The following is a 26271-nucleotide window of genomic DNA, read 5'->3' on the forward strand; positions in this document are numbered from 1 at the left end:
AGGTACCTTACTATGTGTACTATTCTTAGTAAAATGATAATACCAAATGTTTTTTTTTTTATATTAACAAACGCTACCACAGGACCTCTGGCTGATGGCCTCCAGTTACAGCACCTAGTCTATACACCACTTATTAAAAAACTTTAGCATACTCAACCTGCATTATTCGTGATTTTATGCAGTCCTAAAATTACCATTTAAATCAGTTCTAGTTCCAATTTATATTTAAAGACACAATTTAACAGTTGTGAACCATTAGAAGAAATATAACTAACAGGTAGTCAGGAGTAAAACAGGTCTTTAAAGCACTGAAGCCTTTGTAACTCCCACGGGGGCAATGCCCCACCTTACCAAAATGTGCACAGTAACAGTGTAACCATTAAAAAAAAAACCTTATTATCCATTATAAACTCATCTAAGGCAAGCCTGTTATCAAGATTTCTGAATATTATCAAACCTCGCTTGTTACCAGTGAGAGGTGTAACTGCACATGGAGTACACAGCCAGACCCAGGATATTCTCGGCTCCCATCCCTAAGATTTACTTATCTATTTGATAAGTAAAATCAGGTAGAATCAGAAGGACAGAATGAGAGATAGAGAGACTGATCCCCCATCTGATGGATCACTTTCCAAATGACCACAACAACCAGGGTTCTGCCAGAGAGAAGCCAGAAGCGTGGATATCCATTTTAGTCTCCCACATGGAAGGCAGGGATCCAAGACCTTGAACTCTTACATGCTGCATCCCCTGCAGGTTCAGCAGGGAGCTGCATCAGAAGCAGAATGCCCAGAACTGAATCAGTATGCATTCAGAATGACAGTGTCCCAAGCACAGCTTAACCTGCACATCACAATGCCAACTGCCAGCAACACAGATGCTATGCACAGCTCCTCAGCTAAGCTCTCGTTGACTCAGTTTCCTCACCTGTGTTACTGCAGAAGATTAAATGAGTTCATATGTGTAAGGTACTGAAAACCGTAAATGGCATACTTAGGCAGGTGATCGTTAAAATTGCTATTGAGGGCCAAGATGCTGACAAGGATGGCTAAGCCACCACTTGTGATGATGACAGCATCCCGTGGTGGAGCACCAGTTAAATTTCAGGCTGCTCTGCTTCCAACTCAGTATATTCACGAGTTTTTCCCCCATTTCTGTGAGTTCCTTACAAAGCAGTTTTACAAACATCGATACTTGGATCATGTCTTCAACCATCCCATCATGTCTGCATGTACCACGTAACTGGCAGTTTTTCACTGAATTTGCCCAAGAAACAGGGTTTGCTCTTACAGGAATTTATTAATATAATAACAGATTTTTTTTCCAGAGCAACTTTAGATTTACAGGAAAACTGAATGTAAAGTATAGAGTTCCCAAACACCCAGAAGTCCCCACATATAACTTTCCCCTATTAATCTTGTTGGATATTAATGGGGTACACCTGTTACAATTCATGAGCTAGTAAGTATATATTACTATTAAACTCAATATTTTCCAATGGACTTGAACTCAAAAACCTTAAGATAATTTTTTTGCCTTATAAAGTTAGTTGCGTCAGCTATTTTACCATGGCACAGAAAACCTAATATAAATAAAATCTCTAATTTCAACTTGTCAGTGACTTAAGAGTATTCAGCAAACTGTATGTAACTGTGTCTTACAATGCCCTCCTTCAACAGGAATTTCCATAAAAACCAATGCAATAAATCATTACACAATGCAATAAATCACTACACAATAACAGTATAATTTTATAAGTATTCTAAATAGCTTTAGGATTTGCCTTGTTCTGAAAGAATATGTAAATCCAGAAACCCATAAATAACGGCAGTAAGCAGCTGATATGGAAAAAATAAATACCTTTGTTTTACACAGAGAGAAACCTAATTGCTAATTCTAGCAAAAAACCACTACTAGGGCCCAACACAGTAGCCTAGTGGCTAAAGTATTTGCCTTGCACATGCCAAGATCCCATATGTGTGCTCATTCGTTTCCCAGCAGGCCCCACTTCCCACTCAGCTCTCTGCCTGTGTCCTGGAAAAGCAGTTGAGGACAGCACAAAACTCTGGGACCCTGCACCCAAATGGGACACCCAGAAGAAGCTCCTGGCACCTGACTTCAGATTGGCTCAGCTCTGGATACTGCTGCCATTTGAGGAGTGAATCATCAGATGGAAGATCTTCCTTCCTCCTCCCCCTCCTCCTCCTCTTCTCTATATATCTGACTTTCCAATAAAAATTATTTTTTTAAATTCCTAAAATAAAAGCTGTTGAAACTGATTTTAATAGTAAATGATGCAGAATAAATTAAACATTGCATTCATTTTGAACTGTAAAATTTTCTGAATTATAAGCTTACTGTAAATAAAGCATTTTTTTTAAATATACATTTCATTTAAAGATTATTTTGCTGAAAATCTCACTGTCACTTGTCAGTCCTCTATCACTTCATTATCCAAATTTTGTCTCACACTTGCCCTCAGAACTGGGTCCAATAACCGTCCACCGAGGGATCCAAGCTCCTGCCCAGCCCTTGCTCTACCGCCTGCCACCCAGGTTGGGAGCTAGAAATAGTATCTGCTCCTAAAGGGATTTCACAGAGCTCTCTGAACTCTTTCATAGTTTTTATTTATTCTCATCTTTAACTTGGAAAGTAGGGCAACAGATCAAAACAAAGAGAGATCTTCCCATTGGTTCAATCCCCAAATGCCTTCCATCATCAAGGCAAGGCCTGGACTCAACAACTCACCTCAGGTCTCTCGCACGAGCAGTAGAGACCCATGTATTTGAGTCCTCACTGGGTTCTTCCAAGGGTGCACGTTAGCTGAAACCGGATTGTAAGAAGAGCCAGGGGGTCAAACCAGGCATGAAGTAGGGAATGCAGGCATTGCCAGCAGCAGCTTAACACTGCTCCTGCACGGTGCTCCCTGCTTCTCTCCCTCCACTCCAAAGTGGACCGTCAATGAGAGGAGCATCAGCTTGCATGTTTCCTAAGAAACAGCTGACTCAGAGGAGCAGCCAGGACTACATATAATCTCAATATGTGTGTGTAATACCAAGGGTACTGTTTGTTTGGGCAGGCCCAATTTATGCCTGTCACAGCTTCATCATTAAAGTGCCACAGCTTAGAAATAAATAGTCACTCCAGTCATAACCGCACACAGCCTCCCTATTCACTTTGTTATTTCTCAACATCCTTTAAATATTGTCCCCTCTGTGTCACTGGCTTTCAAAAGATGCCAAAGTTCTAATGACAGGATTCTATACCCACCATTTATTTGCACATGATATTCGATAAAGGACTGTTTTTAAATGTGACATGTTTGGTTTATAAATTCTAAACTGCTGCTCAGATTTTTCAAAAAAAAAAAAAAAAGCCATCAGAATACCTTACATCAGACTTAGAAGGTAGTAGTCATACATAGGTTTATAAAAACAAATCACAAACACCTTCTGACTAAAAAAAAGTTTGTTCAATGTCTCAAAGTCAAAATAAAAATTAATAAAGGAGATCCAAGATTAGCAATTTTTAAAAATGAACACCTAAAAGTCAGGTGAATCTAAAAGAATCCAAGCCACCAACAAACAGGAAAAAAAAAAAAAACACTTCACAATTTCATTTTTACAGATGACAAAGGCATGAGTAAGGGTACAGTAGAGGCTCAAGGCGGGAAATGAGTTTTGGACAGATCAATTAAAGCTTTGATAAATGTCATCTAGAAAACACGATGAAATAATGAACACCAGAACGCTTCAGGAGACACTGGCGGTGTCGGAGCAGAGAGCGAGCCAAAACCAGACAACCAGCAGATCCAAACCCTGACTATATTGTGCGTGAAGGAGCAGCCAGCCCTCATTCAGGACTTGCCTTCGAAGAGACTGAGGAAATGAATTCCTGTGCTTTGCAAGTGATCATCGCTGAACGATTAATGGGACACATAATTTGCTTTGTGTCAGAATCAGTGTGGCCCTAGCAAAGATAACTTGCAGAGTCATTCACCAGCTTCAACTGAGCAGCCTGATTGAAACCAGCTGAGTTAATGACATCACCACTGGCTTTCCCTCGCCCCACCTTTTTGTTTTTTACTATAAAAAGGGCAAGCTCTGTGAGGTCAGGAAGCAGAACTAAGCTCTATGAACAGAAGCCTTGGTGGAACCAGCAGAGCCAGGAGAAGTTGAGAGGCGGCCAGACTGATTCCAAGAAGCAGCTAGGATGAGCAATTTGCTTAGACAGCTGCTGAAGAAAAAGACGCACAGTGGAAACTTTCCTATAAGAGCAGGAAAGTGGCTGCTGCTACTCAAGTGAAGTCTCATAAGTGACTAAGCTTTTTCAGATTTTCAATTCTGAAAACTGTGCTAGAACTATTAACATCAACTACAATTGTAATAATATCCTCTCATCTTTTCACTCAATATATATTAACTGAGCACCAAGGTCTATGGTAGCAACCGGGAAAATATTTCTCAGTAGAATCACATCAGTGCATGAATAAAACAGGCAAACCTACTGCCACCTTATACTACATGTTCTCGGGATAAAAAAAAAAAATAAGCATTAAACAAGACACAGCACATCAGTATGCAGCACAGAAAAATATGGGTGAGCTGAGAGTGCAGATATTTGAGTAAAGACTTCAGGAGGTAGAGACAAGATATGTGGGACACACAAGAAGGCCCAGCCGACAGAGGTCACTTCAAATGCAAAGCCCTTGAGCTCTGAATGTGCTTTCTGTGTGAGAAGAATGTCACAGGAGCCAGTGATGCTGACCAGCACAAACAAAAAGAACAGGAATTTAAGTTTAGACAAGTTAATTTAGGCAGCCAAGTGCAGGTGTCAGGTAGGAATAAGCAAATCGGAGACCCACCATGAGAATGGGCAGCATCACTCCTCAAGTCCATTATAAATCAAAGGGAAGAGCATCCCATTAATAAGGTTGAAGAATCGGGAAAACTAGGAAAGAATGGGAAAAATCCAGGGAATGTTCAGGCTGGTACTTGAGTGAAGAAAGGCTTGCATGAAGGGGATGTGATCCACTGTGCAAAAATGTTGGTGCTAAGTCAAGTCAGATGGGCCACAATTACACTTGGTAACACAGAGGTTACTGGAAACCTAGAAAAGTGCAGGTTTTGAAGCAGAAGCAGGAAATATGTTCTGGAAGACTCAAAGTCAAACAAAGGAGAGGAATTGAAGACAAGGTGTATAGACACCTCTTTTCAGGAATTTTGTTCTAAAGACAAGCGCAATAGTGCCTAAGTAAGAACAAGGTGTCTGAAACATTTTGATAGTTTACAACAGTAAAAATAATAGCACGTTTCTGTACGAGTAGGTAAGATCCAGTAAAGAAGGAAAATGATGATGCAGAAAAGAAAACAACTTCCTGGGGCCAGATTCTTGAATACATAAAATCGGGTAAGATCCAGAGCAGCACTGTTGGTCCTTCCCTGTTTGAAATTTATTTAAAGGGCATACATTACAGGGTAAGTTTGTTTCTTTGCATGATTTTATGAAACTAAGACAGCTATGAATAAGGATTCCAGAATGAAAAGGAGTCCCAAAATCTTCTCAAATTCTTGTTATTTAGGCTATGATGCGGCTGATTTGTCACAACAATGAAATGTGCCAATAAGGATGTGGTACAATACTCAGGAATGAACATGCATGTGGTAAACCACACAGCATCAAACTCAGGTGTGAAAAGAAAACTACTGTTTAAGCTTCTTTTTCTACTTTTTTTTTTCAATAATGTTATGTCAATTTTATACAGTGAAAGAAATTATCTTCCCTAAGTAAAGGAAAATGCTGGATTTCACAGAAAAAGGAGAGGCCTGCTACCGCTCAGGAGCCTTTCTATCTTTGCTGGTTTCCCAAATCACAAACAACCAGGCCCAAGAAGCAGACTAGGAAAAGAATCTGCATTCAGCATAAGTACAATTAAACTTCAGAGAGCCTTATAAAAGTATGTGCACATGGGCCCAGCGTGGTGGTGCAGTGGTTAAAGTCCTCGCCTTGCACGCCCAGGATCCCATATGGTGCCGGTTCTATCTCGGAGGCCCCGCTTCCCTTCCAGCTCCCTGCCTGTGGCCTGGGAAAGCAGTCGAGGACGGCCCAAAGCTTTGGGACCCTGCACCCACGTGGGAGACCCGGAAGAGGCTCCTGGCTTTTGGATCGGCTGTTGCGCTCACTTGGGGAGTGAATCATCGGACGGAACATCTTCCTCTCTGTCTCTGCTCTCTGTATATCCGCCTTTCCAATAAAAAAAATAATAAAAATAAATCTTTAAAACAAAAAGTATGTGCACAGAGTTTTCCACAACTGCAAAAACTGGTATTTAATATACCTTCACTTGTACATTTCCCTAGAAGACCTCATCTACACAGCAAAAATATATTACTATCTTCTCATCCATGGGAAGTTTAATATTGTCCTACTGGGCCAGTATTATGGGACAGAAGGAAAAGCCACCAACTGTGAGTCCAGCATCCAATCAGGATGCCAGTTCAAACACAGGCTATTCCACTTCCAATACAGCTCCCTGCTAAATGGCCCGCAGAAAGCAATACACGACAACCCAAGTGCTTGTGTTTCAGCAACCCACAGGGGAGACCTGTATGGAGCTCCTGGCTCCTGGCTTCAGCTGGCTCAGCCCTGGCCTACGCAGGCATTTGAGGAGTGAACAAGTGGACAGAAACTCACGCTCTCCCTATTCCCCTCTTCTCTCACACTCTCACTCTCTCTTTTCCTCCCTTTCTCCCATCTCCCATTGTGTAGCTCTGATATTTTAACAAAAATCATTTTTAAATGCCATGAATAAGTAATTGGGAAAAAAAAACACTAAACCAAGGTCATTTAGATTTGAACTATGAAAACAAATTTGAAGTGGGAATATTTTTGACAATCTATGCCTAGTGAAAGCTATAGCCAAGGGAAGGGGGGAGGGGGAGAAGAAACGTTTTTTCCTCCTCTATCCATAAAAACCAGGATGGCAATGGCGGTTAGCATGGGAGGAATGAGGGTGTACCTCAATAGATTTAGGTACTTAAATCTGTGTGTTGAGTCTTCTCATACGATCGCTTCAAATTGGTACAAGGACATGGAAAATCAGACCTCGAGTTCCCTAAGCTCCATTCTACACATCCAACCCACACTGTCTTCGGTTTGATCTCCGCTCCTGTTTGACTCACACACCTCGTCTTCCTCTCCATCTTTTCTCTAGGTTATAGACCTATGCAGTTTTTAGACAAACTAATTTGCTTCATAAGACCACTAAGACAATTAATTTAACATAATGAATGTTCAGCTCGCTGCCCTTCCCTAATCTGCTGAGGTGCAAGGAACAAAGGAAAGCCCCATTCACCTCAAACCACAGAAACGTGGATGATGGCAGTCTGCGGGGAAATCTTCAATACATTCAACATGGCATTTTAAATAGCCAATCAAACTCTAATGTAAAATCTAACTTTAATATAAAATCAGCAGTCACTATACATGAGTGTGTTTACTTTATACTTTTTATGTTTGCTCTTGACTTCTTTAGTTCAAGTATTACTTGGCTCACGTGTATTTTACAAAAGAGTGATTTTATTATGTGATGCTCGAAGTACATTTAAGCTTTTAAAAAAATTCAAACAAAATCTTTGACATTAATATTTTGTGGTATTCAGATTTCTAAGAAACTTACAGCATTACCACCTTAAAACACCATATTAATTTACATAAAAAGCATGTCATATACTAACTTTTAACATCTAGTTTATTAACAATGCTAAGTAGTACACCAGCTAAGCCTTGGATTCTTCACCTGCACATAGCCCCGGCGCATGTGACTCATGCGGCTGTTTTTCACTGTAATGTGTGTGACTTCTGTCTATACCATTCTGGAAATTATTGGTCACTCCAATTTTAAAATGCAATTTTAAATTGCAACTCAAGGCTGACTGGAATTATTGCAGATTTGCATTTTTTAAAAAGATTTATTCCATTTTTATTGAAAAGTCAAATATACAGAGAAGAGAGATAGAGAGGAAGATCTTCTGTCTGACAATTCACTCCCTAGGTGGCCAGAACAGCCAGAGCTGAGCTGATCCAAAGCCAAGAGCCAGGAGCCTCTTCCAGGTCTCACACAGAGATGCAGGGACCCAAAGCTTTGGGCTGTCCTGGACTGCTTTCCCAGGCCATAAGCAGGGAGCTGGATGGAAAGTGGGGCCTGCTTGGATTAGAACTGGTGCCCATTTGGGATCCCAGTGTGTTCAAGGCTAGGCTACCATGCTGAGCCCCAAGAATTGTAATTTTTTTAAATAACAAATATGGTACAATACAAGTAAATTCACAAAACTACCATGTTTAAGACATATTTTTCATTTGAAAGGCAGAGTTGCAAAGAGGAGAAGGTGTCAGATACAGCTGAACAGAAGAGTCTAGCTGATTCACTCATTTATGGCCACAAACACCAGGCTGAAGCCAGAGTGAAGCCAGGAGCCAGGGGCTTCAACCCAGGTCCCCAACTGTGGGAGTCAGGGAGCCAAGGACTTGAGCCATCTTTCATTGTTTTCATGGGTGCATCAGCCTGGAGGTGGACTGGGAGATAAGTAGGTTGGACTCAAACCAATGTTCACATGGGATGTCAGCATCAAGGCAGTATCTTAATCCACTGTGCCATAATGCTAACCCCAAAACAAGCCTATTTTAAATTTAGAAAATCAGGGGTTGGGAGGAATAAATAAAGACTTCCTTTGAGTAAATGTGGCAGACAACTCTTGAGACTGCTTCATGGCACATACTGCTCCTTCTCTGGGAGCTGTCAGCAACTCTCCTGTATGTGGACAGCAATTCTGCAAACGCTGCCTGCTGATGACTGATGTGAGGGTTGCGCCTGTGTGAAGACAACAGCTCCTCTCCACCTTGAATCCTCCCCTGCCCCCCAGCCCCGCAGCCCTGAAACCGTGGGAACATCATAGCTCCTGCCTGCCCTTCCCTAGACAGACAGAGCTGTTATTCCCAGGAGTTCTTTAAAAGCCAAGGAAAAAAAAAAGATTAAGATGAAATAAGATGTAAAATAAACTTTATTAACTGAACTAACCATACTGCAAGTGCTCATAGTCATATCTGACTGACTACTGGTTACTAAGGGGACAACCTAGAAATTTGGAATATTTCCATCACCAGAAGAACTTCTGTTGGACAAGGATACCCAGCCTCATCCAATGAACTTCCTCCTTATAAAACTCCTTGGATCAGAATTTGACTTACATATATTTGTTTTTGTTTGCACCCCTGAAATTCTAACATCAGGAAGTATAAAACTCACTTTTTAAAAATCTTTTAAGGGATTTCTGGGTACTCTGAAGAATTTTTTTTTTAAGATTTAGTTATTTTTATTGGAAAGTCAGATATACAGAGAGGAAGAGAGACAGACAGAAAGATCTTTCATCCAATGATTCACTCCCCAAGTGACCACAAGGCTGGTGCTGCGCTGATCCAAAGCCGGAAGCCTGGAGCTCTTCCAGGTCTCCCACGCAGGTGCAGGGTCCTAAGGCTTTGGGAACGTCCTTGACTGCTTTCCCAGGTCACAAGCAGGAAGCTGGATAGGAAGCAGGGCCACCAGGATTAGAACCGGTGACTATATGGGATCCCGGCACATTCAAGGTGAGGATTTTAGCTGCTAGGCCACGCTGCTGGGCCCTACTCTGAAGAATTTTAAATGCTGGCATTAAGGCTACATCAAAATTGAAAACTTCACTTTCACTATTTTTGGACTCATCCTCAGTCATGGAATCACGGAATTCACGAGCTTGGAAAATCTTACCAAGTATCTAATTCAATTTCCTGGTTTTGTTTTGTTGTTGTGCTGTTGTTGTTGTTGTTCTTTTCTTTAACTCAGGAAGACAGATCCAGAAAGTTGTAACCAGCTTTTGTTTCTAAACAGTAACTAAATTTGGCTTAATAGACTAACACAAATATGATAGAAACTAAAATGCAATATACAACTTTAAAAATCTTATGATTACACAAGTAACAAAGCATGAAGTTTAAATATTTATTTACCCAACAAGCTGTTACTACATCAATTCCTTCCCACTCCCTATCCTCACCACTCTTTTCTATTTATTTTGTAAAGTGCTTTTGCCATGGTTACCATTGTTTTCAATGCCATAGTTCTCCATATCTAAAAAGCACAGAAACATTCTGTACTTTGAAGTCAGGCAGCAAATACAAGATTTAGTGTAATTTTTATTTTCAAGAACTTTTATGTTCAAACCTTACACGTGAGTAGCCATCTCTATAGACGGCAATCTGGATAGCTGAGATGCTCTTTAACTTACTTCTTTTAAACAAACAGTAACCAAACACCATTTAAACTACTTAGATTAAAATGCCATACCTGTTCATCACCAGATTTTAAACTTGCTGAAACAAATTATGTCAGTATCTTGATAGAGTAACACATTATTTCTAAACACTTTCCGCTCCCTTGCCCACCCACCAAAAAAAAAAAAAAAACAAAGAAAGAAAAATGTAACATCATAAACACAAATACTGACACAAAACAGGACTCTGACTGAACTTGTACTCAACTATCACATGTTACCCTTCCAGCATACAAAGTGCACAAATTTTCTTCAAGGAAACACAGAATATTGTTCTATTTTTAGTCTAAAGTGCATTTTAAAACCATTCTACTTTACTTATTTTCTTGAAATCAAATGTTGCCAAATATTAGGAAAGGAGTTTATAACCTCACAACCATCCCTTCTAATAAACTATTTATACTTATTCCCTCTGTAAATTTGTATTTAATATGACTAGTCCAGAAGAAATGGACTGCAGTAGTTATGATGCCAACACATACCAAATCACTGAAAACCTGTATTTTTCTATGGTTTTTCCTTTCTTAAGTGCAAATTAGGAAAGATTTCCCCTTGCTTACACCACATCACACACACCAAATGGACCTATCTTTTAAAAACAATTGACATGCATTACAAAGAATTAAACAAAACTATTTCCTTTCCCTTTTCCTGCAAATTCTGCGTGGTTCTACAAGCTTCACCAAACCTCCAAACACACAAGGGTGCTGGCCACTGCTGGCTTGGGAAATGCCCCTCCCAAAAGGGTCAAGCATGACACACACAGTCAACATGGCCAGACCCTGAACTGATGGAGGCCGCTGCCTTGAGTCATGCCGTTAATCCATGCAAGAGTGAGTCATCACAAAACAGGTTTAGGAAGCAGAGACCAAGAACTGGCAAGTTTGGGCTGATGGCTAACACAATAAAAACAAAAAAGCAAAACAGGCAAAACTCCAATACCTACACTGCTCTAATAAAACATATGCTCTTTACAGAAAATGTGCCAGACAGTACATATACCTTAAAACAAATGAACACAAATGCCAACCACAATCTTGGAATGGTTTTTGCACAGACACCTGTCTCTCTTAAAATACTTGCACACCCGCTGTAAAGAAGCACAAATTATTCAGGTCATAAAGTTTAGCACCTGGAAATATTTACTACACTAAAAAGTTTCTACCATAAGGTAGAAGCAGCATGGTGTCTTATGAATGAAAGCTATGGAGCTCATTCTTTTAATAAAACTCAAGCCACTCATTAGAAAACAAAATTCTGGTACAAAGTTAAAAGGGCTCTAAAGCAAGCTTACAGCACCAGCTGGCCCTATAGCTATTTCAAAACTGAACTGTAAATAGGGATACTGTTCCAAGTTATTATGTCAGAATTTTGCTAAAGGTTCATTTTAATCATTATTCCAAAACTGAGGAGTTACACTGAAGCTATAAGAAAGTAAGTGTAGGAGATTTGGCTTCAACAGCCCAGCTGGTCGTGACAGGCCATCTCAGGAGAATCCAAGGCCTCCACAGGAAGAGCCTGGTCCTTTAATAAGGTATGAGTAAGTGGGTCAGCTGTCACCTGTGCAGGCCCAGCCTCTCACAGGAGAGCACTCGAATGCAGCAGCTCAGGATCAGTTTCCAACAGCTGGGACTTGGAAATTTAGGCTTTTAAAAGACTTTAGCTACTCTTTCTAGCTGAAAACATACATATTTTCCCAACGCATTCTAAGTTATACCATGTGTGTTGGGGAGTACACATACATGTTTAATAGAATTACTTTTCTGTATCCCAAATTACATGGATCACAGGAGATTAAAAAAAAACTAAACACAACAGTAGCAGATTGTCATTAATCTCATCTCACTATTTTTCTCAACTGAAATGAGGAAAATACCTAAGTTTTCAAGGGCAACCTTTATATTTTACAAAGATCCCTGAAAAGTTTGTGGAAAATGGAGTTGAAATATCAATTATTTTAAAGAAAAAAAAAAAACCTGAAACCCATGCTTGATTTTGTTTCAATCATGTTGATTTTCCATAAACTTTCTGAAAACCTCTCATAATGCTAGTTGCAACCACATTACACCTTCTTTCCCTCGTTGCCCCAACTGTTGAAGCTGGACAGGTTGAGGGCACCATCACCTTCAAGTAAGCCCTTTGCCCTGCCAGCTCAGTCATGCCAACAACCAAAGTAGAATCTGCTATAAAAATAGGAGTCTAAGGAATCCAGAGAAGGCAAAGCACATTGGAAGGCCAACAGTTTACACTGCCCTCCCCTCTGGACGATAGACACTTAAGCCTGTATCTCAAGGAGCTACAGAAATAAAATCCCCTGACAAATTATCTGATAAATTAATAAATCACTACAATGGCCAGGTGCTTGGCTGACAGACCAGAGTGGATTATTCAGGGATGTGGAGTCACAGTTGTAGGTTATTAAACTTCAACTTTTTAAATAAGTCTTGGCATACACATAAAAGCCATTTATTTCATTGAGATAAAATCAATAGTGACCCCTCCACACAAAGTAAAATCACCATGTTATCACTACAGATATAACAGAATAGTGACTTGCAATCAATTACTCTCAGGCCTTCTGACATTTTCAGGCACCCTACATTCAAATTCAGATAACAATGATTTAAAAAAGAAAGTGACTGATACAAAAATAGTGCTACCAAAAGCAGAAATAGAGTTAAGCGGACTAGCTACAAAGGCACAATAATGTCTATGAGGTAGTAAAAATATTATCTGTATATTTAAAAAAAATAAAGGAAGCAGCTGTCTAAATATTTTAGCTTTTCTCCCCCAAAATGTTTATACATTGTTCTGAGGACAGAAACAACCCAAGCTGAGTCAATGCTTTAACCCCTTAGCACACACATGTGCATGCACGCACATACACCGACCCCCATGCCCAATGAAGTGGCCTGTGTTCTTTCATCCCTCACTTTCTGATTTGCAGCATTTCCTGCCAACTTGGCTGCAAGAAGGAAATCCCAACAGCAAGGGTCATCAACACTATCTGTCTCTCTCCAACTGCACAGGAAAATTTTCAAAAAAGGAAAATGACACTGATCTGCTATCTAGTGTAAGCCATTATAAACAATATCAAGTCAATGTTATTAAAAAGATATGCTGACAGCAAACACTACTAATAATATAAAATTTACAGGACATTTGTTCTAGCACAGTCAAGGGGCTCACACCCCGTAACGGAGCAAATGCCGATGCAGAGACTAGAAGGCAGTAAGGATAGCTCACGTTGTTGGGCCTACCAGCCTTGTTGGAGAGCAGGTCTGACTTCGCAGCTCCCACATCACCCCGGGCTGTTGCACACATGAGAGGGTGTAACAGCACACATGAGGGCTCCCTTTCTCTATCTCTATCTCCCAAATAAGTCTAAGCACATAAAAAGATAAAATTTACCAGAAGAGTGCAAAATGTTAAACATACATTGTGCTCTCCATATTACCATCCTATTTATACATCAGAATACATACTGATTACATAGTTGTCATGATGTACTTGGCAGTCTTCTACATTTTTTACTGGACATGTCATCATAAATGTTCCCATATCCTCCATACATTCATAGTTATAACCTTAAAGAGTTCATAAAATTTCACAAAAATCAACCTACTATTCATTCACTTTTCCTCTTATGTTCCTGTCTTCTTACTGAATGTTCTGAAGACAGAATCACATACACGGGAGTTAGACTGCCATTATTTCCATTGTCCTGTTATGAGATACTCAGGACGACTCCTATTTGTTTTCCACCTTTTGCAGGAAAGCCTACAATGAGTCATCTCTGGGTAATTATACCTCTTTTTCCGTCTAATTATTTCTTTAATAACCAATTCTCAGGTGGGGCAATTAATTAAAGGTTATAAAAACTATTAGGAATTATTAAATGAGATTCCTTTATAAAATGTTCACACCCATTTATAACACCAGGAGCAGCAAATGAGGCAAGTTTTTCTCTTGAATTAAAAAAAATAACTCATACCTCAAGATAAGCATCAAAAAGTAAAATCAATATTCTCCCAACTCCAACACTACCATTACAACCAGGTATGTGTCTTTTCACACATTTTTTGCTATGTATTCCTAAGCATATACGCGAGTTCTTTAAATTCCTTTCTTATTTTACAATACTAAATCTCTCCCCATCACCATCCATAAGCTCATGACTCCTATGAATCTGACTCATACATGTTTCTTGATTCTAGTTATACATTCAATTTAGCAACTTGACAAAGATTAGACAGAAATTTTCAATTAACTGTCACTTACATTTAACCTAAAACAAAACTTAATCCAAAAATGTCAGGTGGGGAGAACAGAATAAACAGAATTATGTTCCTAAGTAATTTTAAGACTAACACTAAAACGGGCTTGCATGCTCATAGATCACACTGCTGGATGGTACAAGAAACTGACAGCAAGTAAGCTAGTTAGGTAGCAAATTGTACCAACCATATGTGGATAACTGAATCTGTGTAATACTAGTACTTCGTCTAGTGAAAAAAAGTAGAGGGGACTCCAGTACTAAGAAAGGAGTGACATAAAGTCAAAAGTTCATACTCCAGCCAGGAAGCAGCTATTAAGAAACTTGCAAATAATGATTTCTCCAAAAACTGCTAAAGTGTGGTCATTTGATTGTGACACAAGATGCATTGTTAACAATATTAATTTGTTATTTCTGTCACACTTTCATTCTGGTGAAGTCCCAGGAATTGCCTTTGGCAAACCATGCCATTCTTGCACAAAAAAAAGAGCAGGAAAGAGAATGAAGACTGACCTTCCATCCAAATTTCACTGCTCTCACATTTTTCTGTCCTGACATCCTGTTTTACTTGTAACAACAATAACCACTACTCTCCTGTTTTATTATTTAGTATATGCACTCCCACACGAAAATGGAAGCATAAGAAAGGAAGGACCTGCCTCTCTATTTTTTCATTCAACAATATTTATTGAGCATTTTGAACATTTTGAACAAAATGGTTGAAGCAGTAATCAAACAGGTCAAACTGTATGCGCTCAGGAAACTTACATTCCAACAGAGACATACAACACACTACAAGGGTAAAATACACAGGTGGCTTGAAGGCAGTCAGTGTTACAGACTAAAAGACAAAAAAGGAAAATAAAGCATCAAGGTGAGGAGAGATGAGAGGCTGTAATTTTTTTGTTGTTGTTCTTAAAGACATATTTCACTTTTATTGGAAACTCAAATATAAAGAGAGGAGAGACAGAGAGCAAGATCTTTCATCCAATGATTCACTCCCCAAGTGGCTGCAATGACCGGAGCTGAGCCAATCCAAAGCCAGTAGCCAGGAGCTTCTTCCAGCTCTCCCACGTGGGTGCAGGGTCCCGAGGCCTTAGACCATCCTCAACTGCTTTCCCAGATCACAAGCAGGGAGCTGGATAGGAAGCTGGGTTACTGGGATTAGAATCGGTGCGCATATGGGATCCCGGTGCGTTCAAGGTGAGGACTTTAGCCACTAGCCTACCACACCGACTGAGAGGCTGTAATTAAAACATTATCTGCAGGGCCTAGTAGATAGAGTGCAAACTTCAATAAACAGTAGTTTAAGGCAAGGAGCCAGACCGGCTAAAGCCAATAGCATATCACAAATACTTGACTATAAATGAACGGTCTTGAGACATGCAAATAAAATGAAAGTCATTCAGAAATAAAACACTTTGAGGCAGGCAAACCGCCGCCTCATTTGGTGTTAGGAACATGTCAAATGTGGAAGTACTACAGTCATGGCCCTACTAGGAAAGCAAAGCTATCCTGTGAATAACATAAGGCAGAGCTAAAGACAGAAAAATAATTCACACTGGTTATACATCACTTACTGGCTTGCTTCCAGCTTTACATGCAGCTTTTTGGTCCTTTGCTAGATCATTCAGTTCCTTCATTGAAGTAAAAGTGTCTAAGTAAACTATATCAGTTACTCTTTGTGGGTCAAACAACTGCCTGATTAGCTTTCAAACAAAAATTCTATTAAGAGGTCATTTCTTTATTTGTAACAGAATTGATAGTGATTTTGTTTATTAAAGTAAGATTTCTTGTTACCTACCACTTAATGAATCTCTACCAACATGTATTCTAGTTTACTGTATTTATGTTTGCTATTTAACGCAGATTATCTTGCTATAGCATGTCATGCTCTTTGGTGTACGCACACAAACATTTCCCCCTTCCTCCAATCCCAGTCTCACCTGGAGAAAGGCTCTCCACTCTGTATATCCATCTCTCTGACAAAGCATTCACCTATTAACCCATGCATTATTCATTCAGTCATTAACTCTAACAAATGTTTAGCTGGCACTGACAGGCACTGAGAAGAAAACTAATAAAGCATTGTCCTTGTTCTCAAGGACAACTCAAAAGAGAAGGGAAATTCTTGAATAAAAATGTACAACAGCACATGCAGGCTAATGATTATTTGAAGAGAATGGCAATGTTTATGGGGCAATGAAAGCATAAAGGATGAGATCAAATGTGTCTCTGGAATGGTCTAACAATTTCCCTCTTTCCTGCAGGCTCCCTAATAGAACAACTTCTTTTTTTACAATGCAAGGACTTCAAAGTGGAAGAGTTCTCTTCCCTGAAAAGTTCAAAGGTCTATGAGGGTGTCCAAGATCTCTTTTTATGGCTCCCAAATTTTCTAGCATTTACTATGCAGCAAGTCTTCAACATTTACGAAATTCAAATACGGATGTTTTGAACTCAAAACTTGCGATCAACATGACAGATGTTATTTATTTGTAGCCCTTGTTAAGTTTTATTGCATTCAGACTACCAATTTTCTCTTATCTGTTTTGACAGGTGAAAGCTTATCAGACAAGTTCACAGTAAACTCTAAACTCTATCAGTGCATTCACCTCTATCCTGGCATCTGCACTTGGTCCCTTATCAGCTCATTGTGGGTCCAAATAATTTCCTGCTTTTCCTTCAACAACAAGGGTCCTCTTAGGAGCCAAGCAGATAAATACAAAATTTCACTCAAACAACACATACAGAAGTCACTGTGCTGTGGGAATTGGAAAGACCACTTTTAGGGCATCAACACTCCTTAATCAAGCTATTCTGAATTTTAAAACAGGTTAAAAAGACTAGGAAACTAACAGTTCTTCATATTCAGGATATATTATTACAATATACAAACAAAAACACAGGAAAAAATAGCAGGGAGAGAAGGCAGTGTAGTATGATACATAATAAAATTTAGTAACCTCTAAAGACTAAATGTGATTAGAAGTGGGAAAGACATGTATTTCTCATATGAATCTTCAATGTACATGATAGTCACAGGTTTTCCATATAATCACTTACAATGCAGTTTCCAAATAATAATCTCATAATAAATTTTTAAAATATTTTTCTTAACCTATCATGCCATTACTTTCAAGTTTGAGAAATCAATTTGCTAGCCATCTTGGCCAAATCCTTTCCATTGTTTGAAACAACTAAATTAGAATTTTGGTTTCTTTAAACAGCTAATGCTAGAAGCAAAATGCATGGTTGATGAAATAGACTCTAGGATGCTAGACACAAGCCGTAACGGCTCATCACCTGCACAGTGCTCATGTATTTTAGGTCAAATAACTTGACTTCCTTAATCAAAGTAAGTCTTAGTTGAACTAAGACACTGTTCATTACTGTTGCTACCACTTGCCAAATAGCCCCAAAGTTTTGCTTTTAATATTTGCTCATTTGGCTTATTCTGTTTCTCTTCTGTTGCACTAGGGCAGGTACAATGTCTGTATCACCACCAGCATAAGCAGACGCCCACGAGGTGTCCTATAAATCTAAGAAGGAAAGCCAATATTTCGGAATTTTAAAAGCAAGCCTATTGAATCAACAGGGAAAGAACAAGGACATAGAGATTTAGTTCAGCAGTTACCAATTAACTGTCAACCTCTTCAAGCCTGCATGTAATGTGAGGTAAAGGAGAACACTCGTCCTTCAAGAGCAAGCAGAATGGCGATGGGGTGTGAGGCTGTAAGAACCACTTATAGAAAGCAATCACATACAGTGAGAAAGTTCATAAAATGCATTGCTTGGACTCTGTCTTCATAGTCCAGCACTGGCATGGGATTCCACACACTGCTTCCTGGAGAAAGGTTATCTCCCCAAGCATTTCTGATGCACTGAAGCCTAAGAACCCCATTATGCACTACTGGAGGCAGCAGGTAATTGTTCAACTAGCTGCAGTCCTAATACACAGGTGAAAGAGGTGGTGGATGTAATTCCAGGCTCTGAGCTTTGACTTGCCATATTTCTTGCTATTCAGGCATATTGTGGACAAGCTAGGGTATAGCTTTTACCTATACGTCATTCATAATGTCTCTCTCTCCACACATAAAAAATGTAAAAATAGCCATTTGCTCTGAGGTGACAGCAAAAAATTATATGCAACAACAACAAAAATATTTAAATAGTAGTTCTGTCATACTTTCAATCTACTTTTTTGTGGTATTTAGTTACTTTGCCTCAATGATACTGACAAGTGACAAATTCTATAAGCTGCCCTAATCTTTCCTATTGTTTCATGGGGGATTTATTCCAGACAATAAATCTCTCAGAGATGTGCCTAACACAAAGTACATCAGGAAACTCCTGTTTCAAAAGAACCTAAAGCGTAAGGCAAAACTAACCACATTCATAATCACTGACAATGTCCCAAGAGAAGACTATATGGACATCAGAAATAAGTTATCATAACAGAGATCACTGCTTAGCCAGAATACCGTCAGCAGACTATAGATAAGGTGTTGGAAATTGGCCCAAAGCCTCTTCAGAACCACATATTTCAATGCTTAGCGTTTAGCAGCCAATTGCCTTAGCTACTGGGAAGAGGAAGCAACTGTGTGACCTGACCTGGAAAAATTACAAGCATCCCAGCCCATACCTATAGCCAGGTGTTGGGAGATAACTGTGAACATGCTGTACCACCATAGAAGCTTCTACATGGCTCTCTCCAGGCAGAAATGTTTGTCTCAGCAAGAGGATCTGTTTCTGCAAATCTCAGATACGAACGTCTGCTGCACTCTGTTTCAGTTTATTTTAAATAAAACCACAAAGGTAGTTTTGTTTCACTGGCTTCTCATGCTTTATCATAATGTTTTTGTTATTGCTTCTTTTGCTGGAATAGTTTCACTGTTTTTGCTTTTCTTTCCACTGTTTCAGGAGTGACAGCATACTACTGGTGCGGAGTAACAGAAATCGGGGGGGCCTAGCTCTTAAGTCAACCAGCTCTGCTCAGACCTCACTGGATCCCTGCCCAGACTCCTCCAATACATGACTCTATTTGATTCTGTTAATTCAAAAGAAGTAAGTTTCTGGTGTCCCCCCACAGATCCTAGAATCGGCACAAAGGGTCTCTGTTGCTTCTCTCCTAGCTTTGCACCCAAATGGCCTTAGAAGTGTCCTTAAGGTGAAGCATAAGGTCATCCTGCACCAAAAACTCTCATTTTCCTTTTCTGTTGTTCAAAAAGCTTCATTTATTTGTTTTTTTACAAGGCAGAGTTACACACAGAAAGAGAAAGATTGAGACCTTCCATCTGCTGGCTCACTCCCTAAATAAAAACCACCACAGCCAAGACCAGAAAGACAGAGGACAGAGATTGTAACTCCATCAGGTGGAGGAAACCCACGTCAACCTCTCATGCCTCCCGGGCACTGAAGAAGGAAGCTGGACCCAAAGCAGAGCAGGCTCCACACCACGTCGCTCAGATTTAACATATGGACATCAGAACGGGTGACTGACCCTGCTGGGCCACAATGTTCACCCCTCAGGCTTCCTTACAAACTGGACTAAGGAAAACAAACAAAAGCACTTTTTCCAAGGTCACCTAATTAACTGCCTGCCACTAATCATAAGGTGAGTGGCTGGAGTGGGGACAGACACATTAACACAGGAATAAGTCTCACAAACCATGTCGTATGTGCCCCTCATCTATATCACTGCAATGCTGGAGAACAGACATTTGTCTTTATTAATACCACATTGTAGCAAACATCTAATCAGCATCAATACAGGATAAAGAAATTTAGAATTCCCATTACATACAGACTTATATTCATCAAATCATAATCAGCAGGTAAAGACACTTTTACCATCTTGTCTTCCTTCTATCATCCAGGCCTAGCATCCTGCAGGCCTACAGCTACTTTTTTCCTCAACACCTATATGTGGCCAGCCCTGTGTTCACACCAGGTCTGCAAATTTGAGTAAAAGTTTTTACCTCAAAGTATCTACCTCCAGAAAATAATTTAGTAGAAGACAAGAGAAGTAAAGGGAATAAATGATAGACTGCTATTTGAGACCAAAAATAATTTGGGTCATAAGGATAATAACTTGAAATTTTACCAACCTTATTTAACACATACAAATCAACCAGACTACTACATCTACACAGTGAACATTTCAAGCTGTCAAGTACCCATGTAAATACTTACATTCAGAAAATGCAAATCATGCCAGTGCTATAAAACAGCACTACAAAACTTCAGTCTGAAAAGTTGTTGGGATCCAATACTGGCAAAGCCACACATGTTGACTTGATCTTTCCTAACTCCTAAAGGACAAGGATCAGGTCAAAAACATAATCTGTGACAACAATCTACTAGTAAATAAACAGCTGATGTTACCATAGTGATCACTTTCTTCATTATTTTCAAATCAATTACTTTCTCATTAGCTTATGTCTTTTAAGATTACATAAATGCTCTTAAAATGTTTCTCTGAATTTTCGTGTGTGTGTGTGTGTGTGTGTGTGTGTGTCTGTGTCTGTGTGAGTATCCTCAAAAGTAATGTCTCAGAACAATTTAAAGTTCACTTTATATAATGCCGATAATTTGGTGGAGAAAAGGAAAGGAAAAAGAGATGGCACTAAATTTAAAAAAATCTCCATCTAAAGACTGAGACAACTCAAGGCCTAGAATTGTACTTTAAGAGATATCAAACATCCTTAACAGAAGTCTCCATTAATTTACCACAAACAAAATAATCTCAAATGCCATCACAATAAAATAAACAAATTATATATCCTTACAAATTTACATAAAAGTATATCAAAATGTCCATGGAAAAACTGACTTAAAAGTTGTTTGTTTTGATGGAAAAAAACACTTAAACATATACTTTTTAATAATGTGTGCTTTGAACAAAATTCCTAAAGACCCCTCCTATATGTGGATTTCAAAAGTTTTCATACCATAAGGCTACATTTTTGCATACAGGCCAAAAAGCTGGTTGGGAAACCCACTTACAACGTCAGACTATCTGGGCGCAAGTCCTGGCTCCACTCCCAATTCAAGCTTACTGTAATGAGCATCTGGAAAGTAACAGATGAGGACTCCAGTATAGTCCTTACTGCCATAAGAGAGACCTTGACTGAGTTCCATGCTCCTGGCTTCAGCCTGACAGAGCCCTGGTCTTGTAAGCATTTGGGGAGTCAATCAGTGGAGGCAAGCAAGCTGTCTCAATATTTTGTCAAAAGTTGTTTTTCACAATAATGAAAAATCTGGACTAAAATAGACTTACTTTTCATTACATTTTCACAAATTGTTTCAAGTATCCCAACAAATATATACAGAATGGCTTATTTATACAATGCATATAGTATAAACACATAGCACAAGCACATTTTAGTGATATATAAAGGAAGCATTCATATTTTCAATTGCCCAGGATTTACTTAAACTATGAAACACAAACCATTTAATAACAAATAACAATAAGATACCACCTACAAAATACTAAGCCATTCCTATTCAACCATGTCCAATAAAGTAGGTGTTATGAATTATTTCCGGCTTTTGAACTATAAGAAAATCAAGTTGCAATGATATCTTGTTACAAGCCTCTTCCTATTATACATACTCTAAGCACATGTGTAAATTTTTCGAAGTCAGCAAAGAGTTATAAATCATTCTTGATCTTTAACAAGTTAGTTATAGCATCCACTAATCAGAAGGCAACAGAATAAAACATGTGTCATTACAACTCACTTTTACATAGAACAAGTAGTTAGTTCTCAATATTATTACTCCCGGAGAAAAGAAACTGAATCTCAGGGCCCTCAGAGTGAGCTAGCCCTCTGTCAGCAAGACAGAGTTCAACCTGACATAACCCAAGTGTCTGGCTCTCAGCTGCAGCCTCTGGGAGTTAATGCAATTCAGCCTCCCTGATCACACCAAGGCAGAGTTATCCACTAAGCACAGGAATCAAGCTGAAAATCTCAAGGCTAAATGCACATCTCACTCAAACCTGACAGGAACCAATAAGTATAGTTTGAGTGTTATTCAAAACTATATCCTAATTCAAAATTCACACTTCCATTAACAGCTGTCCAGAGGTTTCAACATCTTCCAGGTGAGTGGTGTTGCTCAATGCTCCAAATCAACTTTCACTGGGGCAGGCATTCAGCAGTTACAACTCCCACTAAGATGTCTTCATGCCATATTCCACACTCAGACCCAGCTTCTGATTCCATTTTCCTGGCAGTACAGATCCTGGGAAGCAGCAGCAATGCCTCAGGTAGTTGAGTCGATTCACATCAGAGATCAGGATTGAATTCCCTGCCCCAACTGCTGCAAATTTTTGGGAGCAAAACAGAACAGAACTCTGTCTCACAGCCTTCTCAGTGAAAACAATTAAATAAATAAAATTTTACTGGCACTTTGAAATTAAATGTAATACTCATACTTACTCTATCTCTATCGCTCCAAAAAGCTGCAATACATTCTTATAAATGCTACACAAAAATGTCAATTATCTAATGCTCTCACCACAGCAACTATTTTACGTCTTTTTAAATTTGCCAAATTGATGGGGGTAAAAATGACATTGTATTCCTTTCATCTGCATTACCTTGACCACGCGTGACAGTGAATAGAGTTGATTAATCTTCACAGCAATAGCCACATTTTGTTCCTGTCCTTTCGAAACTCTTTCTTTTTATCAATGTTTTTGAATCCTTTACATACTGAGTACTCTTCTGTCATTGTTACAAACACCTTCTACCCAGCTTCTACCCTTGTCTTTCATGAACCAGAATGTTCACATTTTACATAACCCAATCTATTCATTTTTGCTTCATGATCAAAGCTGCTTATAACTAAATCTACAAAGACACCTCCAGGGTACTGAGTCTTACAGGTGGGTGGCAAGGGTCCAAGCACTTGGGCCATCCTCGGTCACCTCCCAGGTACATTAGCAGAAAAGACAGACTGCAAATACAGGGAGGACTTAAAAGCCTCCCTGGCAGTCCAACATGGCATGTTGTCCCCCTACAGGCGTCCCAAAGTGCTTAACCAGCTGCACCACAATACCCATGACTCCTAACACTTTTTATTTACACTGTCTTTAGTTTTAGTTGCTGTTAATATACCTGAACATACATATGGTAACAAATATGGCCAGAGATGTACTGTATTATTCACTGAATGACACAAACTCCTCTCATTTAATTGATAGGTTTCTTTGTCATTTCATAAAGTTTAATGTGCATTAAAACCTGTTTCTGGGTTTTACTCCATGATATCCATTCCTGTACCAATACACTGTTTTGAGGTTTGTAAGATTTAATTCTGGGTATAGGAATAGCATTCTTCTGTAGTTAAATTTTTACCTTTATTTGCACAGATTAAAAGGTTTGCGATTAAGGCTTTTAAGGGTAGATAAAAATAGAAATGTGAGAACATAGAACACTTTATAAACTGTTGAGGTCTGACTATCTAAATAAGCAAGCCATTGCTCAATTTCCTAAAGTCTTCATGCCATGACTTTGACGTCTTATATTCAAGAATGAATAGAAGTATGCATGTTCACATACCTAATATAGTCAATATAAAAACTTAGAAATCGGTATACAGGTTCTAAACTCCATATGTAACTTCTTAAACTGGTAATGCAAACAAGTAAAGAATATGAAAGATAAATTTTCCTATGTCCTTATATTTTTTAAGTAAGAAAGCTTCCAGAATTTCTAATAAATAAGCCTTTTCACGTGCTACATTTTATATGAGACTGCCTAACTTTAAATAGGCCAGTTAATTTGGCCCAATTTAAAGAAAAACATTGAGGCAATTGAAAACTAACTGAAATGTCAACCCACTTTAGAAGAAAGCTATTAGTACAACAAGAGTGAAGTTACAAGCACTTGTGAAAAGCACAATAAAATAAACAATGAGACCTATTCAAAGATACTGAGGAGATATTCAGGCTTTGCAGGGTTAGAACAAGAGACAGCAAAACCAGTTCCCACATGGGCAAGAGTCTGTTTTCCTATTTTACTTATCTGAAATTAGAGCAAATGATGATCCCAGTGGAGTGGAAAAGCTTGAGACTCACAGCTTTCAAGCAAGGGAACTGTTTTGTTTCTGTGAATGGTAAAGCTCATGACTGAAAATTGAAATATCTGAGACTGCAAAATATCTTTATCTCAACCTGTAACATTTTCGCGTTTTTATCAGTGACTCCAAAGAAATATTACTGTCTCTTTCTGATGTAACTTTGGGAATTACTGTACAATGCTATCAATGAATCACCATGGAAATATATGCTGAATTACTGTAGATTATAGTTCTTTTGGAGGACAAAGGTGACACAAAACTGAAAAACAGCCCACTTCACACACAAGGTTAAAAACAATACGTTCTTTCAACACAAAAAAGTTGAGATCTATACTATCAAAAGCAGAAAACAGTAAGTTATCAAAGGATGAAAGAGACAATCAATGATAATAAACTGTTCTATTTCTATACATCCCATCCTCTGACAATCAACAGTATGAAAACTGTTGCTCAAGCATATACTTTAATAACATCTAAATATGCCTACCCTCTAACACTGTTTTAAGTATTTTTTCATGATTCACAAGAATAACACTTGTTATACTTCTAATAACATCAAAGCATACCTACTCTATAATACTGTTGTAAGTATTTTTTTGTGATTCACAAGAATCCTTTTTTTATGACTCTTACATGTTGGATTTGTATTATTCTTTAGTACTTAGGACCTTCACTACCGATCAAACCAGTTAATTTCAGTTTGACACAATGCTTTGAGAAGGCAGGATGTGCTGGAACACACAGTTTAGTTCTATTTTGTTTTGTTGCAAAGCAGGCATTCACAAAGGAAAAAAAGTTTAATTCGGCCCTCTAGAAAGAATATACTTTCTCTTCATAAAATGACAGGCAGCCCATCAAAACACAAGAGGAAAATGTACAAATTGCTTAGTGCAAGAAAATTACCTCTCTGTCAAGGCCATGGAACACCTATTGTTTCACTGGCTTGCTGTGGAAGGGTTTCTAAATTTGTTGGCTGTCCTTAATGCAATTGTATACTGAAGCTGCTAATTAGAAGGCACCTTTTTGTTTAAGAAATACTGCCTCGGGTAAGGCTTGAATTAGTAGCCAACTTTCACCCCACACCCTCACCCACTGCTCAATCAGTGCTCTGTCTGGAACACCTACCACTCTACTTTTGGAATTTGGTCTGCCTCCCCCACCTGACCACCAAGGTTCCCCCTCCAGAAAGCCACAAATTACAGTGTTCAACTCCAGCCAGCAGACGACACTGGGAGGAAAAGCCAAGAGAAGAGTACAAGAAAAATTTCCACTAAACAACCAACAGTAATGATAGGTATGCACCCTACAGAAGTCGTCTACGAAGTGTACACCCACCATTATGATTGCTCCTCAAAACAGAGGGACAAAGTGGGGAAAACGGGCACATACTCCACCAGGAAGGGAAAACACTTGCAAAAGTCAACAAAAACAAATATATATGTATATATATATTTTTTCAAGCTGACCTGCAAATTTTATTCTTTTTGTTACATTTGTTTATGTTTCTGAAAATTTACTGACTAAAGGAACCAAATCCAA

General features: G+C 38.9%; 1 protein-coding gene and 1 long non-coding RNA gene across 6 annotated transcripts in view; both read right to left on the reverse strand.

Moving 5' to 3' along the window:
- Positions 1 to 26271, reverse strand: part of PPP3CA (protein phosphatase 3 catalytic subunit alpha) — a 285139-nt gene that overhangs the window by 222653 nt on the left and 36215 nt on the right. The gene's annotated exons all lie outside the window — the stretch shown is intronic.
- LOC121147033 lies at positions 3484 to 6037 on the reverse strand. Its single transcript, XR_005882322.1, has 2 exons — positions 4573 to 6037; positions 3484 to 4506 (listed from the first exon to the last, which is right to left on the reverse strand). It is a non-coding gene; the product is annotated as an uncharacterized LOC121147033 (long non-coding RNA).

The sequence above is a fragment of the Ochotona curzoniae genome, unplaced genomic scaffold (genome assembly GCF_017591425.1).
Source record: "Ochotona curzoniae isolate NIBS_2020 unplaced genomic scaffold, NIBS_Ocur_1.0 scaffold_4506, whole genome shotgun sequence".
Taxonomy (NCBI): Eukaryota; Metazoa; Chordata; class Mammalia; order Lagomorpha; family Ochotonidae; genus Ochotona; species Ochotona curzoniae.